This window comes from Bufo gargarizans, chromosome 7, assembly GCF_014858855.1.
Source record: "Bufo gargarizans isolate SCDJY-AF-19 chromosome 7, ASM1485885v1, whole genome shotgun sequence".
NCBI lineage: Eukaryota > Metazoa > Chordata > Amphibia > Anura > Bufonidae > Bufo > Bufo gargarizans.
The window spans coordinates 8,609,797-8,623,952 of record NC_058086.1 but is presented as its reverse complement, the minus strand read 5'-3'; positions in this window follow the sequence as shown (position 1 = coordinate 8,623,952).

Sequence of the window (14,156 nt, the reverse complement as noted above, 5' to 3'; positions counted from 1 at the left end):
ATAGTGACCAGGAGCCACTATGTAGCCCCTACAAAGGGGGGGATATTTGGAGATAAGGGCCCACAGTGGGGTTTCTTCCCCTGTGGTGATTGTACTGCATGTAAATACATGATTCGATCAGACAAATTTACTAACACCAACAGGGAGAAGGAGTACAATATTGTGCATCACATCTCCTGTAAAACAGAGGCGGTGATCTATCGTGCTGAGTGCCCCTGTGGGCTGATCTATATAGGTATGACCACGAGGGCACTCAGGACGAGAGTCCTGGAACACATTCGTGATATTAAGGCGGCTGCCGAGATTACGGAGTGTGATAAGCTTAGAAAGTTAAAACCAGTGGCAAAACATTTCAGGGAGGTGCATGGCTGCAACCCTAGGGGCATTCTCTTTAAAGGGATAGACTGTGTACGTCTGGGGATTAGAGGGGGCAACATAAAACGCTGCCTCCTCCAAAAAGAGACAAAGTGGATGGTTCTGCTCAATACGGTGACTCCTCATGGATTAAATGAGGCTTTGAGTTTCAAATCCTTTATTTAGGGTAGCGTTGTTACTGAATTTTTCAGTGATTTTAACTGCTTTTTATTCTATTTAGTTTTCGTGTGGTCATGGTATGAGGAGTGGAGGTGTGCGAGTAGAGGAGCAGTTTCCACATGGGCCGGAAATTCGGTGATGCAAATCAAAAAGAAGATATCAACATAAAGAAAAATCATGACATATGCACTTGAAAGGAGTGATATATGGGACTCTAAATACGCACACTTTGGGTATTTTTTCATTTATGTGGTTGGAGTCATGATTATTTGACAAGGAATCTGCTATGACATATGGGCTAGATTATTGTGGAATCTTTTTATTTTTATTTTTTTTTCTCTGAGAAATTGACTTTAAGGTAATGGATTCACATAGGTTGTAATTGAAACATGATACCTTTTAAGTTTTTTTGCACATTTTTGGCTGATGATGTGCCTGACTGGGCTGGTATAACCACCATTGATGGTACCCAGCTGGATTTGGGCACACCTATCACCCCTTAGTATGAATTATTAGTTTTATGCATATTTATTATTATGGATTTTGGAGTTTTCACTCCGATAATACTTTTGCACAGGACATGTGACCGTAGGTTGCAATACAGTCCGTATTAGAAGATGTTGTCGACTATTATGGTCTTTTTGTATAGATGGTGTTTTTTTCACAATTATGGTTTTGGGATAACTGATTGTGTATGTGTCCAGTATTGTTGAGGCGTGACGATGGGCCCGACTGCACTGGACCCACTATGTTTAGGTGGGCCCAGTTGCACTCGGGTCCATCGATCATCCCCTGCAATGCTCCACATTAATTATGAATTTTCTCCTTCTGAATGGTTGTGGGATCTTTTTATGTAATGTGATAAATTGAATGGGTCACTGCAATCTGCTCTGAAAATATTTATGTGGGAGTATAACTCCATATGGTCTATGCAGATTTCTTTTGAATGGGCTGGATAGGACGCGACTTCTATTGAATAGGATCTACACTTCTATAGAATGAATTGTTGAATGGGTCACTTAAATTTGTCTTTGATATTGGTATGAGAATAATATCACCTCCGTTTTTGGAAAATTATTGTTCTCCTCTATACATATACATAATTGATGTACACACATCATGTCTCAGAGGAAATATATATATCACATAATCATGCACATAATGCTTGTTGATGATAAATTGGTGTAATTTTGTAGGGAATCATGGTGTCATGGATATGTAAATTTATTGTTAAAAACTATGGGATCCAATTGATATAAAATCATGTTACTTCCTATGTATAAATTCATCATGCTAAATTCTTGTAAACCTGTTAAAAATCATGGGTTTCAATTCATATAAAATCATGCTACCCTTTATGTATAAATTTATTTTAATTACGGTATGTCAAATTCTTGTAAACTTGTATGAAATCATGGAACTGTGGAATTATAGTTTTACTATTCAAATCTCCTATAGAATCATGATACTACCGATGCATTAATAGGATTTTTTTGCATGATTATGTGACCGTGGATACGTATACCCATAATTTAAACATATGGTGCGGATTTTCTGTTTACTTCTTGCTGATCTCTCCTTTTCTTTCTTTCCCTCCATTTCTCCCCCATTTTTGTTCTTTTTTATTATCCTTATTATGAGCTATGTGTACTCAGCGGTCCTGTGGCATTTCCGGACCTTATATACCCCATGTAGATTCCATTAAGGGTTAAAATCATTCCCCATATACTTGAATGGGCTCTGACATTTTCAGAGCCGCTTGGCAGGTTTGCCGGATGAGTTGATACAGCGCTTGGCCAGGATGCGCTGTGCGCCGGGTCACATGGGGACGCCGCTGTGTTTCCTTGGGAGGCAGGCTGGAACGCACGTTTGCGTTCCACCCCTCCTCCTGATGAATGCGGCGCCTCCATGATGTCCTCGCCGTGCATCATCGGGCACAAGCGCTCGATTAACAGGTATCAGCTGAGTTATATCAACTATATGTGTAGCTACATGAGGGGTATAAAGGGGGAGCCATGGCCACATTCTTATTAACCTCCTGACGAAGCTGAGGCGAAACGCGCGTCAGGGTTCTTGCCTGCCCTGTGTTCGGTGTCTCAGCCCTTCATCATGTCTGTGGGTATGTTCACGTTCCCAGTGGGTACTTTTGTGTAGGAGTTTGTTATTTTGCAGCCTGCTATTTATGATCTGTTGTATATGGGCATATCTCATCTGGATTTATTAAGTGGATGCTATGTGATTATGTGCTCTATAGTATTACTATTTTGGGCTGTATTATTACACATTAACCCTCCACTGGGCTGTGCAGTGAGTTGAACATCACAGTCACTTGTAGCAGATATTTACTTGATACTTTCTACTTGTGAATCACCTCACTGCATATTGCACAGACATGTATTCCATCTGTTTGGCAGGTTTTTGAGGCACCGACGGGGGGGACTACTGCATTCAGGTTGTTTTGCTGATTATTCTCCATAGTAATTCTGTGTAACATGTCTTATGAATTTTTTGATCAATTGATTCAATAAAGTATTTATATTTTTATTGGGCATTCCATGGTTGTTTTTCTAGCAACACTTTTAGGTTTATATGATTGGTTCTCTGTTTGCCCTTACTTACGGTATTATAGGGAGGCCTTTTTTCCTCTTTTTTCGGCTCTCTGATTAATGCCCTCCTTGCCCGGTCCGTGAGCTTTGGTGGGCAGCCGTGTTTTGGCAGGTTTGCTGTTGTGCCATGTTCTTTCCATTTGGTTATGATAGATTTGACAGTGCTCCTGTGGCTCATCAAAGATTTGGATATTTTTGTTATAACCTAACCCTGACTTTTAATTCTCAACATTTTCCCTTACTTGTTTGGAGAGTTCCTTGGTCTTCATGGCAATGTTTGGTTAGTGATGCCTCTTGCTTAGGTGTTGCAGCCTCTGGGGCCTTTCAAAAAAGGTGTGTATATGTAACGACAGATCATGTGACACTTAGATTGCACAAAGGTGGACATAATTTCACTAATTATGTGACTTCTGAAGGTAATTGGTTGCACCAGAGCTTTTTATGGGCTTCCTAACAAAGGGGGTGAATACATACGCACATGCCAATTTTCTGTTTTCTATTTCTAAACAATAGTTTTATTTATATATTTTTCTCATTTCACTTCAGAAACTTAGACTATTGTGTTCTGATCCATCACATAAAATTCCGATTAACAAAACATTGAACTTAAGGCTGTAATATACCAAAATACGAAAAAAGTCAAGGGGGGCGAATACTTTTGCAAGGCACTGTATAGTGCCACATGCTCTTTGCCCCATGTATATAGTTCCACATGCTCTGTGCCCCCTGTATATTGTGCACATGCTCTGTTCCCCTTGTATATGGTGACACACAATTTGGGCCTTCTGTATATAGCGTCACACAATCAGTGCCACTACATACCTCACATATCAGAACACTGCTGTATATACTATATATCTGTACATAGTGCATCTATTATACCTCGTACCTCACATATCAGTACACTGCTATATGTATGATATATCTGTACCCACGGCATCTGTTATACCTCGTACTTGACATATAGAATTTACAGCACTGTATTGATATGTTAGGTATAAGGTATAATAGATGCTGTGGGTACAGATATATAATGTATACTGCAGTGTACTGATATGTGATGTACAAGGTACAAGAAATGCACTGTTACACCTTGTACCTGACATTCTGTAATACATATACAGCATTGTATTGATACATTAGGTATGAGGTATAAAAAATGCAGTGTGTACAGATATATAGTATGCATTTTGGAGCATTCTGTTCTGTTCAGTTTTCTCTGACACAATAGAAAACAGATCCATCTCCCATTGACTTTCAATGGAGTTCATGACGGATCCATCTTGGCTATGTTAAAAATAATACAAACGGATCTGTTTATAACGGATGCAGATTGTTGTATTATTAGTAACGGAAGCGTTTTTGCTGAACCCTGCTGGATCCAGTAAAAAACACTAGTGTGAAAGTATCCTAAGGCGAGATGAGACACAGTCCTGACCAACTCCAGGCGCTCTGGCGCTCCCTGTTTCTGTAACTCCATTGTGGTACATGAGAACTATGGAAACAACGTAGCACAACAAGCTGTTTCTGAGTTAGGGAAACACCATAGCTTTCTGTGCTACTCTGTTTCCATAAATGGAAACTACTGAAACAGCGAGCGCCGGAGCACTCTACTGTTTCCCGGCCTGGAGGTGGTTGGGACTGTGTCTCATCTCGCCTTAGTAATGGCAAGATGAGACAACCCCTTTAAGGTTAGGTCACTGTTAGGGTCAGTATTAGGGTTCGGTATAGTATTATACACTGAACAAAAATATAAACGCAACCCTTTCGGTTGCGAACAATATTTGAGCGCAATGGGTCCTTTGTGTCTGTAGAAAATGTTTCAGATCTTTGAGTTCAGCTCATGCAAAATGGGAGCAAAACCGAAAGTGTTGTGTTCATATTTTTGTTCAGTGTAGTTAGAAGTTAAATAATCGTATCTTGCTTTCTGCATCTGATCCGCAATATTGCAGATTAGTTGCGGACCAATTCACTTCTATGGGGCCCTAAAAGATGCGGACAGCAATCTGTGTGCTGTCTGCATCTTTTCTTCTGTACCATGGCCCCGCAAAACAAATAAAACATGTCCTATACTTGTCAGTGAAAATTGGAACGTGGCCCAATTGAAGTCTATTGGTCTGCAAAATGCGGAATGCAATCAGTTTTTTTCCCCCACATGCTAAACTGACCGCAAACAAATGGATCCGCATTTTTGCGTACCACAAAAACCATAAGGCCGTCTGTATGAGTCCCTTAGGGTTAGAAAAGTGCCCAGAATGAAGGGGCAGGAAACCGATGGAGATACAGTTGAGCACAGAGACTCACCTGGGGCCCCTTAGTCATGGTGCACTGTGGGGCCAGGAACAGTTGCTCCACATGCACCATTGTTAATCTAGCCCTGGGTACAACTGATTTGGATCAAATCACATTTTTGACAGATTCGTTAGAATTGGATCTGAAATGAAATTTCAATAAATTTGCTTATCTCTAGTCCCCAACCATCTTTTTCTCAGTGCAGCAGCAATGACAACCCTGTGTACCCACAAGACCCCTGAAGCCAATCACTAGAGAAGCAGTGCTGCTAGCACTTTCTGTAGTGCCCTGGTACTGCCTAGTATCCCTGCACACACAGGAGGTTTTGTAAGAAGTTGCTAAATTTCCAGTTATTTCACAGCACTCTGTCTATTGAAGTGCATTTTAGTTAAGCCCAATCCCTTTGTGGAACGTCCTGTGTGACTGTGAGGTCATGTTAGTGCACATAGATGGATAGCCTGTCTCCAGCCGAAGATGGATAGGCAGGGAGGAATGATGGACTTGTCTGACTGCAAGAAATCTCCTAAAACTGCTTTCTAAAGCATTTTGAAGATGTCCAAGCAGAAGCAGGAAAAGACAAATGTTTCTTAGCAGGTTGTGCGTTTTTTTTTCTTGTTTTTTAGGCTTTAGTGTCTTTAAGTGGAAAATAATGGTCAGATCTTAGTAAAAGTATGGCCAGCTTAAACACTTGCACTTTTTTCTTAGTGACGTCACACTCCTTGGTCTAGAATGCGTTATTTCCTCTGGTTTGAGGTATGGTTGCCCTATCTAAAACCCCAGTGATGACTAAAGCCTCCGAAATTAAATCTTATTTAAAGAGATATTCATGTCAGTCACACTTCTCAGAACTATGAGAAATGGTGCAGTGATTATGGGGACCTTTGTCTTCACACTGGAGTCTACCCCCCCAGCCTCAAATGAATGCTTCCAGAACATTGAGACTGGGCTAAGGATGGGGGTCTTCAGTGAAACTGATAGATCACAATGGCAGCATTACCACCATGTGGCTTCAGTCTTGCTGTATGGAAAGCAAAACTGTAAAAATGCCACCGTCAAGCCGGGCCTTATTGTTTGCCATCACTTTAGTGGCATACCTTCAATAAAAGCAGACAGTGTGACTTCTGTGGGGCCCTGGGCTGTACTCTTTTTTCTCTTTCAGATGTGAAAACATTCCATTTTCATGCAGATGCCACTAGGGGGAGCTCAGTGCAAACAGATTATTACAGCTTCTAATTCAGTCAATTGTAACTGCATAAATTCCTATGCATTGAGCTCCCCCTAGTGGTGGCTGTAGGCAGCAAGCTTTGTAATAGAAGGGAAGCAGGAAATGTATCAATGTAGTTTACCAGTTGTCTGGCATAAATACAGGTGAAACTCGAAAAATTATAATATCGTTCAAAGTTTATTTATTTCAGTAATGCAACTTAAAAGGTGAAACTAACATATGAGAGACTCATTACATGCAAAGAGAGATATTTCAAGCCTTTATTTGATATAATTTGGATGATTTTGGCTTACCGCTTATGAAACCCCAAAGTCTCAATTTTAAGGTACCCTTTGCTCAGGGAATATGGATTAATTAGCTGACTAGAGTGTAACACTTTGAGCCTAGAATATTGAACTTTTTCACAAAATTCTAATTTTAAGCTGCATTAATGAAATTCCTTTTAATTTGCATTACTGAAATAAATGGACTTTTGCACGATATTCTAATTTTTCGAGTTTCACCTGTACATTGAGAAATATGATGTTCGACTTTTTCTGACATAGCAATTGGATAAAGTTGGCAAGGTCAAGGGTGACTAGTTTTATTACTTTTTATACTAAAATGACTTCCACTTAATAAAAAAAAAAAGCATTTAATTAGAAATCTGGGTGTTGCGCTTTGCATTCTGCATTGGGAGTAATTAATGCGCATCTTGGGAAACTGGGTGGGATAGGAGGACTCGTGCTAAGTTTTGCTATTGGGCCCGATGAGATCTATGTGCACCCCTGAGGATTGGTTTACCTTAGGAATGCCAGCATGTTATTAAATTGTTCCTGAGGAATTTCCTTAGGCCCTATGCACTCAACTGCATGTGTTTTGAGGTCTGCAAACCACAAATCCACACAGCATGGATCCAGGCCATATGCATGCCATCATAAAAATAAAAAAAACCTCCTGTAAAAATGTTCTGTCCTTGCCCACAAAACAGACAAGAATAGGGCAGGTTCTGTCTTTTTTGCGGGGCCCTAGAATGTAGAACCATGTGGACAACCAGTGAAGAGAAAGCTATGGTTGTGGATAAGGAGTGCGAGTGCTATATGTGCATAGTTGCCAACTCGCCTGAATTTGCTAGGATTGTCCCTGATTATAAGAGACCTGGCAAATTCACCCTGTCCCGGGCCAAAAATGGGTGGGGCTAATGCAAACCCCACCCACAAGTGGTTGTTTCTGGGTGGGTTAAGGGGCATTTCCAGAGGCAGGGCTTATATGCCCCCATTTTACCAACTGAAATGTTGGTTAGCGCTAATGCAAACAAACATATTTTCTTTCAGCGTCCGTTCAGGTTTTTTTGCGGACCGTATGCGAAACCATTCATTCCAATGGGTGCACAATATAAAATGGAAGGTACTCTGTTGCATTCCGTTTCCTTATGTCCGTTCCTCAAAAGGATAGAACACGACCTATTATTGTCTGCATTACAGACAAGCATAGGACTGTTCTATTAGGGGCCAGCTATTCCGTTCCATAAAATACGTATCTTTTTTGCAGATCCATTTTTTGCGGACAGTTAAATACAAACGGTCCCGTGCATGAGCCCTAAGTATGTATGTGTAAAAAACTGTGGGGAAGATTTATTAAACTTAGTTGCCCATAGTAACCAGATTCCACCTTTTTATTTTCCAAAAGAGCTGTGAAAAATGAAAGTTGGAATGCCACTTTACACCAGTTTGAAAACTCTCCCCCTATATCTCTATATGGTGATTATTACTGCTGTTATTACTGTTCAGCCCATTATTCAAGGATTTTTTTCTGCAAACTAAGCAGCAGATTTATGATGTACTTTTAAACTGTGTAGCCCATGGCAACCAATCATAGGGCAGCTTTCATTTTTCAAGGGCAGAATATGAAATTAAATCTGTACTGTGGTTGGTCGCTATGGGCACCAACGGCAGTTTGATAAATCTCCCAATCACTTCCATAATGATCTACCGTCTTTTATGTCAGGTTCTAAAATGTCCAGACAGTTCTGTCCAGTGTCGGACTGGGGTACCTAGGGCCCACCAGTAAAATTTATTTTGGGGGCCCACCGTATGGATACATTCAAATATAATAAATAATCTAACAGGTTTTTTATATGAACATAGGCTGGTTGATGTGCTGTACATTGACTATATGTATGTAGTGCAGTAAATCTAATGTGTTATGTGTCACTTGTGCAGGGGGTGGGAGACTAGGAGCCCACCTTGCTCAGGGGCCCACTGGGGGATTCCCCTGTACCCCTGTGGGCCAGTCTGAGCCTGGTTCTGTCCGAATCCATGGCTTCTGCTGTTGTGTAGTATTGAGCGAACTTGTGTTTTAAGTTCGGCGTCCAAATTTCGGGTTCGGGTTATCGAAGTATCCCATTATGGATTCCGCTACCACGGACCATAACGGAATTTAGAATCCATAACGGGATACTTCGATAACCTGAACTCGAACTTTAGACGCAGAACTTAAAACACAAGTTCGCTCAACACTATTGTTGTGATTCTTCTGTGTCCCAACCTAACCTTAGCAAAGCAAAGTTCTATCAAATTCAGTGTATAGCTGTGCTGGTCTAAGGGCACCATAAGCCAATATTAAGTAGTACCCAAACACACATGTGGCACTTTTCCATACACAAGATATTGGGGGGGAAAATGCCACCAAAACAACCCCATTCAGATAAATAGAACAGATTTTCAGTCACAGAAAGTTTCTGCAACAAAAACTGCCATGTGTGAAGGCACTCTTAGGCCTCTTTCACATAAGCGTGTTTTCCGCACAGGTCCAATGCGTGAAGTGAACGCATAGCACCCGCACTGAATCCTGACCCATTCATTTCAATGGGTCTGTGTACATAAATGTATTTTTTCACGCATCAGTTCTGCAATGCGTAAAAATCGCAGCATGTTCTACATACTGCGTTTTTCACGCAGCCCTGGCCCCATAGAAGTGAATTGGGCTTAAGTGAAAAACACATTGTATCAAAACACATTGTACTCTCGTGGACAAAAGCTGAACAATCCGTCCCGCTCGTGCGGCGTTTTGGTGTCCGTCTGACGAAACTGAGCCAAACGGATCCGTTGTGACACACAATGTAAGTCAATGGGAATGGATCAGTTTCTATGACAAAATCTGGCACAATAAAAAAAAAAGATCCGTCCTCCATTGATTTTCAATAGTGTTCAATACAGATCCGTCTTGGCTATGTTAAAGATAATACAAACGGATCCGTTCTTAACTGATGCAGACGGTTGTATTATCTGAACGGATCTGCACCAAACATGAGTGTGAAAGTATCCTAAATCTGATACACTGATTTGCGTTACCAAATTAAACCAAATAAATTTACTGTCTGAGAAGGAACGCTTAAAAATATATTTTTTTACACTAACTTGTTAAAAAATAATGTGTGGCTAACCACCCACATAATTCAATCAGGCTCAAGTGTAGGTTCTTATCTCTTTAAAGTGTAACTGCCATTTCACTACCAAATATGAAATTCCTAACATATGTGATGCTGAAGGGAAGATATTCATGAAGCTGAATTTTTTAGGTAATTTTACCTTTCTGAGGTCTGTATTCAGCCCTTAGTAACCATATTTCTCTGTCCCTCTATTTCAGCAACTTCCTATAATGGCCTCTGCTACTCTTCCTGTGATGATCTTTGCCCTTCCTTGAGGCCATCCTGTATTTCCCTCACTTCCCATAAGCCTTTGCTCTCCTCACATGAACTATCAGGACCAATCAGAATGCAGATAACTTCCCACAGTACCCAGATCAGTGTGTATCCTCACATACAGCTAACCAGAGACAAGCCCTGCATATACATTAAATCAGTAAGCATTTCTTTTAACCTCTTAATAGCCAGCTGTCCCTCATTCTCTTTCAGACTGGCAGGGAAGGGGGAGGGGTGCTTTTGCTGCTTATATCTCTGGTTTGGTACCAGCTAGAATATGGGCTCTGTATTGTCTGAAAGCTGACATTCCAAGCTTTCAGACAATACCAGAATGACATAAATCTGGTCAGTACAGGGGAAGATATTGGGATGCTGTGAATGAAGCTGAAAGTAAAAGCAGATTTTACCACGATTATTCCAGACTCTATTTCTAACAGTGATTTCCCCTCTGTTGCTTGGACTAGAGTTGTCGTTCTGGTCTTGTATGAAACCCTGGACTGTCAGCTGCTACCATTGAGAAGATATCACCATCTAAGGGCTCTTTCACATCTGCGTTCTTTTCTTCCGGCATAGAGTTCCGTCGTCGGGGCTCTATGCCGGAAGAATACTGATCAGCATTATCCTAATGCATTCTGAATGGACAGTCCGTCCTTCAGGATGCATCAGGATGTCTTCCATTCCGGAACGGAACGTTTTTTGGCCGCAGCAAATAGCGCAGCATACTGCGCTTTTTCCTCCGGCCAAAAATCCGAAACACTTGCCGCAAGGCCGGATCCGGAATGAATGCCAATTGAAAGGCATTGATCCGGATCCGGCCTTAAGCTAAACGTCGTTTTGGCGCATTGCCGGATGCGACGTTTAGCTTTTTCTCAATGGTTACCATGGCTGCCGGGACACTAAAGTCCTGGCAGCCATGGTAAAGTGTAGCGGGGAGCGGGGGAGCAGCATACTTACCATCCGTGCGGCTCCCGGGGCGCTCCAGAGTGACGTCAGGGCGCCCCAAGCGCATGGATGACGTGATCACATGGATCACATGATCCATGCGCATGGGGCGCTCTGACGTCATTCTGGAGCGCCCCAGGAGCCGCACGGACTGTAAGTATACCGCTCCCCGCTCCCCACTACTACTATGGCAACCAGGACTTTAATAGCTTCCTGGGTGCCATAGTAACACTGAAAGCATTTTGAAGACGGATCCGTCTTCAAATGCTTTCAGTACACTTGCGTTTTTCCGGATCCGGCGTGTAATTCCGGCAAGTGGAGTACACGCCGGATCCGGACAACGCAAGTGTGAAAGAGGCCTTAAGCAGCCACCTCCCTCCATTTTCTGCCTCAGCCCAGCTCCAGGCTGTCAGGGCTGAGCTCCTCCTCCCAGAGCTCATCCGTCTCTTACTATAATACTGAGAAGACGGACTGCACATGGCAACGCTGTGAGAGAATAGAGCTGCTAAATAGGAAAGTAGCATGCATTTTTGGGAGTTATTAGCAGGTAAAACTGAAAATGATCAAATTTTTAATCGCAAAAGCACTTATACAGCAGGGTGTACTATACCATTAGGGAATAAAAAATGAAACAACAGTTGCACTTTAATCATATACAGTATTATCAAACCTCCTTCTACCATACACCAGTAATTGTTATCCAACATGGAGATATACATAGATGCACATAGTATCATAATATATTAAATAAATAGACAAAATGTATCTCCATGTAGTGAATTTTTCCTTATCTGTGCACCATAAAATGTATCTTTTGAAATCTGTTTTAATTTTTTGCAAAAGTAACAAATGAAATTAGGGAAGAAATCCAGGGATGAATTGTCACATGGCGTGGCCGCGAACAGCGGCTGTTTAAATAGATGGAACCACGCCCACTGGGCAGGATTAGCCAGATGGGAGGTAATAGACTAATGAGGATTAGTACGTCCTCCCTCCTCCCTATCCATAGTACCTAGCAGTATCGCACCAGTAGGTTATTATTAATATTGCTTCTTATAGCTTATCTCTAATGGGGACTCAAAACAATGGGCTTACCAATCACAGACCGGCATATTTTTTAACAGAACCACGAATATTCATTATCTACAGTGCTGCCCATAATTATTCATACCCCTGGCAAATTTTGACTTAAATTTACTTTTATTCAGCCAGCAAGTAATTTTTTGCCGGGAAATGACATAGGTGTCTCCCAAAAGATAATAAGACGATGTACAAGAGGCATTATTGTGGGAAAAAAAAAAAATGGTCGTGGTCGGAAGCCAAAAGTGACACCTGTGATGGCCAGGAGGATAGTTAGAGAGGTGAAAAAGAAATCCAAGGATCACCACAAAAGCCACCCTGGTGAATCTGGGCTCTGCTGATGGCAATGTCTCAAGGCAGACAATCCAACGGACACTGCACAATGCAGACCAAGGAGGACGCCACTTCTGCAGATAAGGCACACAAAAGCTCACTTGGCCTTTGCAAAAGCTCATCTGGACAAGGAAGAAGACTTCTGGTCTTCTGTGTTATCGCCAGATGAAATAAAAATTTAATTGTTTGGTCACAATGATGCTTCCTTCATTTGGCATAAAAAAGGAGAAGCCTTCAACCCAAAGAACACCATCCCCACTGTCAAACATGGTGGTGGGAACCTAATGTGTTGGGTGTTGGGTGTATTTCAGCCAATGGACCAGGGATCCTAATCACATTAAACGGCACCATGAAAAAAAAGCAATACATGAGGATTCTCAACAACAACATCAGGCAGTCTGCAGAGAAACTTGGCCTTGGGCACCAGTGGACATTTCAGCATGACAATGACCCAAAACACACAGCAAATGTGGTGAAGAAATGGTTAGCAAACAACAACATTAACGTTTTGGAGTGGCCCAGCCAGAATCCAGACTTGAATCCAATTGAGAATCTGTGGAGGGAGCTAAAGATCAGGGCGATGGCAAGAAGGCCCTCCAACCTGAAAGATTTGGAGCTCATTGCTAAAGATGAATGGGCAAAAATACCTGTGGAGACATGCAAAAGGCTGGTCTGCAATTATAGGAAGCGTTTGATTGCTGTAATAGCCAATAAAGGCTTTTCTATTGATTATTGAGAAGGGTATGAATAATTTTGGACTGGACACTTTTTGCTCAAATGTAAATAAAAGCTGAGAATTTTTTTCCCCTCACAATAATGTCTCTTGTACATCGTCTTATTATCTTTTGGGAGACACCTATGTCATTTCCCGTCAAAAAATTACTAGCTGGTTGAATAAAAGTAACTTTAAGTCAAAATTTGCCAGGGGTATAAATAATTATGGGCAGCACTGTATACAGTCATGTGAAAAAATTAGGACACCCTTTGAAAGCATGTGTTTTTTTGTAACATTTTTAATAAAAGGTTATTTCATCTCCGTTTCAACAATACAGAGAGATTAAAGTAATCCAACTAAACAAAGAAAACTGAAGAAAAGTCTTTTCAAGATCTTCTGTAAATGTCATTCTACAAAAATGCCTATTCTAACTGAGGAAAAAGATAGGACACCCTCACATGTATTCCCTCTTAAATTGGCTCAGATCTCACACAGGTATATCACACCAGGTGCACATAATTAGTAGATCGTTACTCTGCATGTTGAATGAGGCTTGCCCTATTTAAACCTCAGACATTTAGTTTGGTGTGCTCCTGACTGTTGAAGTGAGAGTGAGCACCATGGTGAGAGCAAAAGAGCTGTCAGAGGACTTCAGAAAAAAGATTGTAGCAGCCTATGAGTCTGGGAAGGGATTTAAAAAGATCTCAAAAGATTTTGAAATCAGCCATTCCACTGTCCGGAAGATAG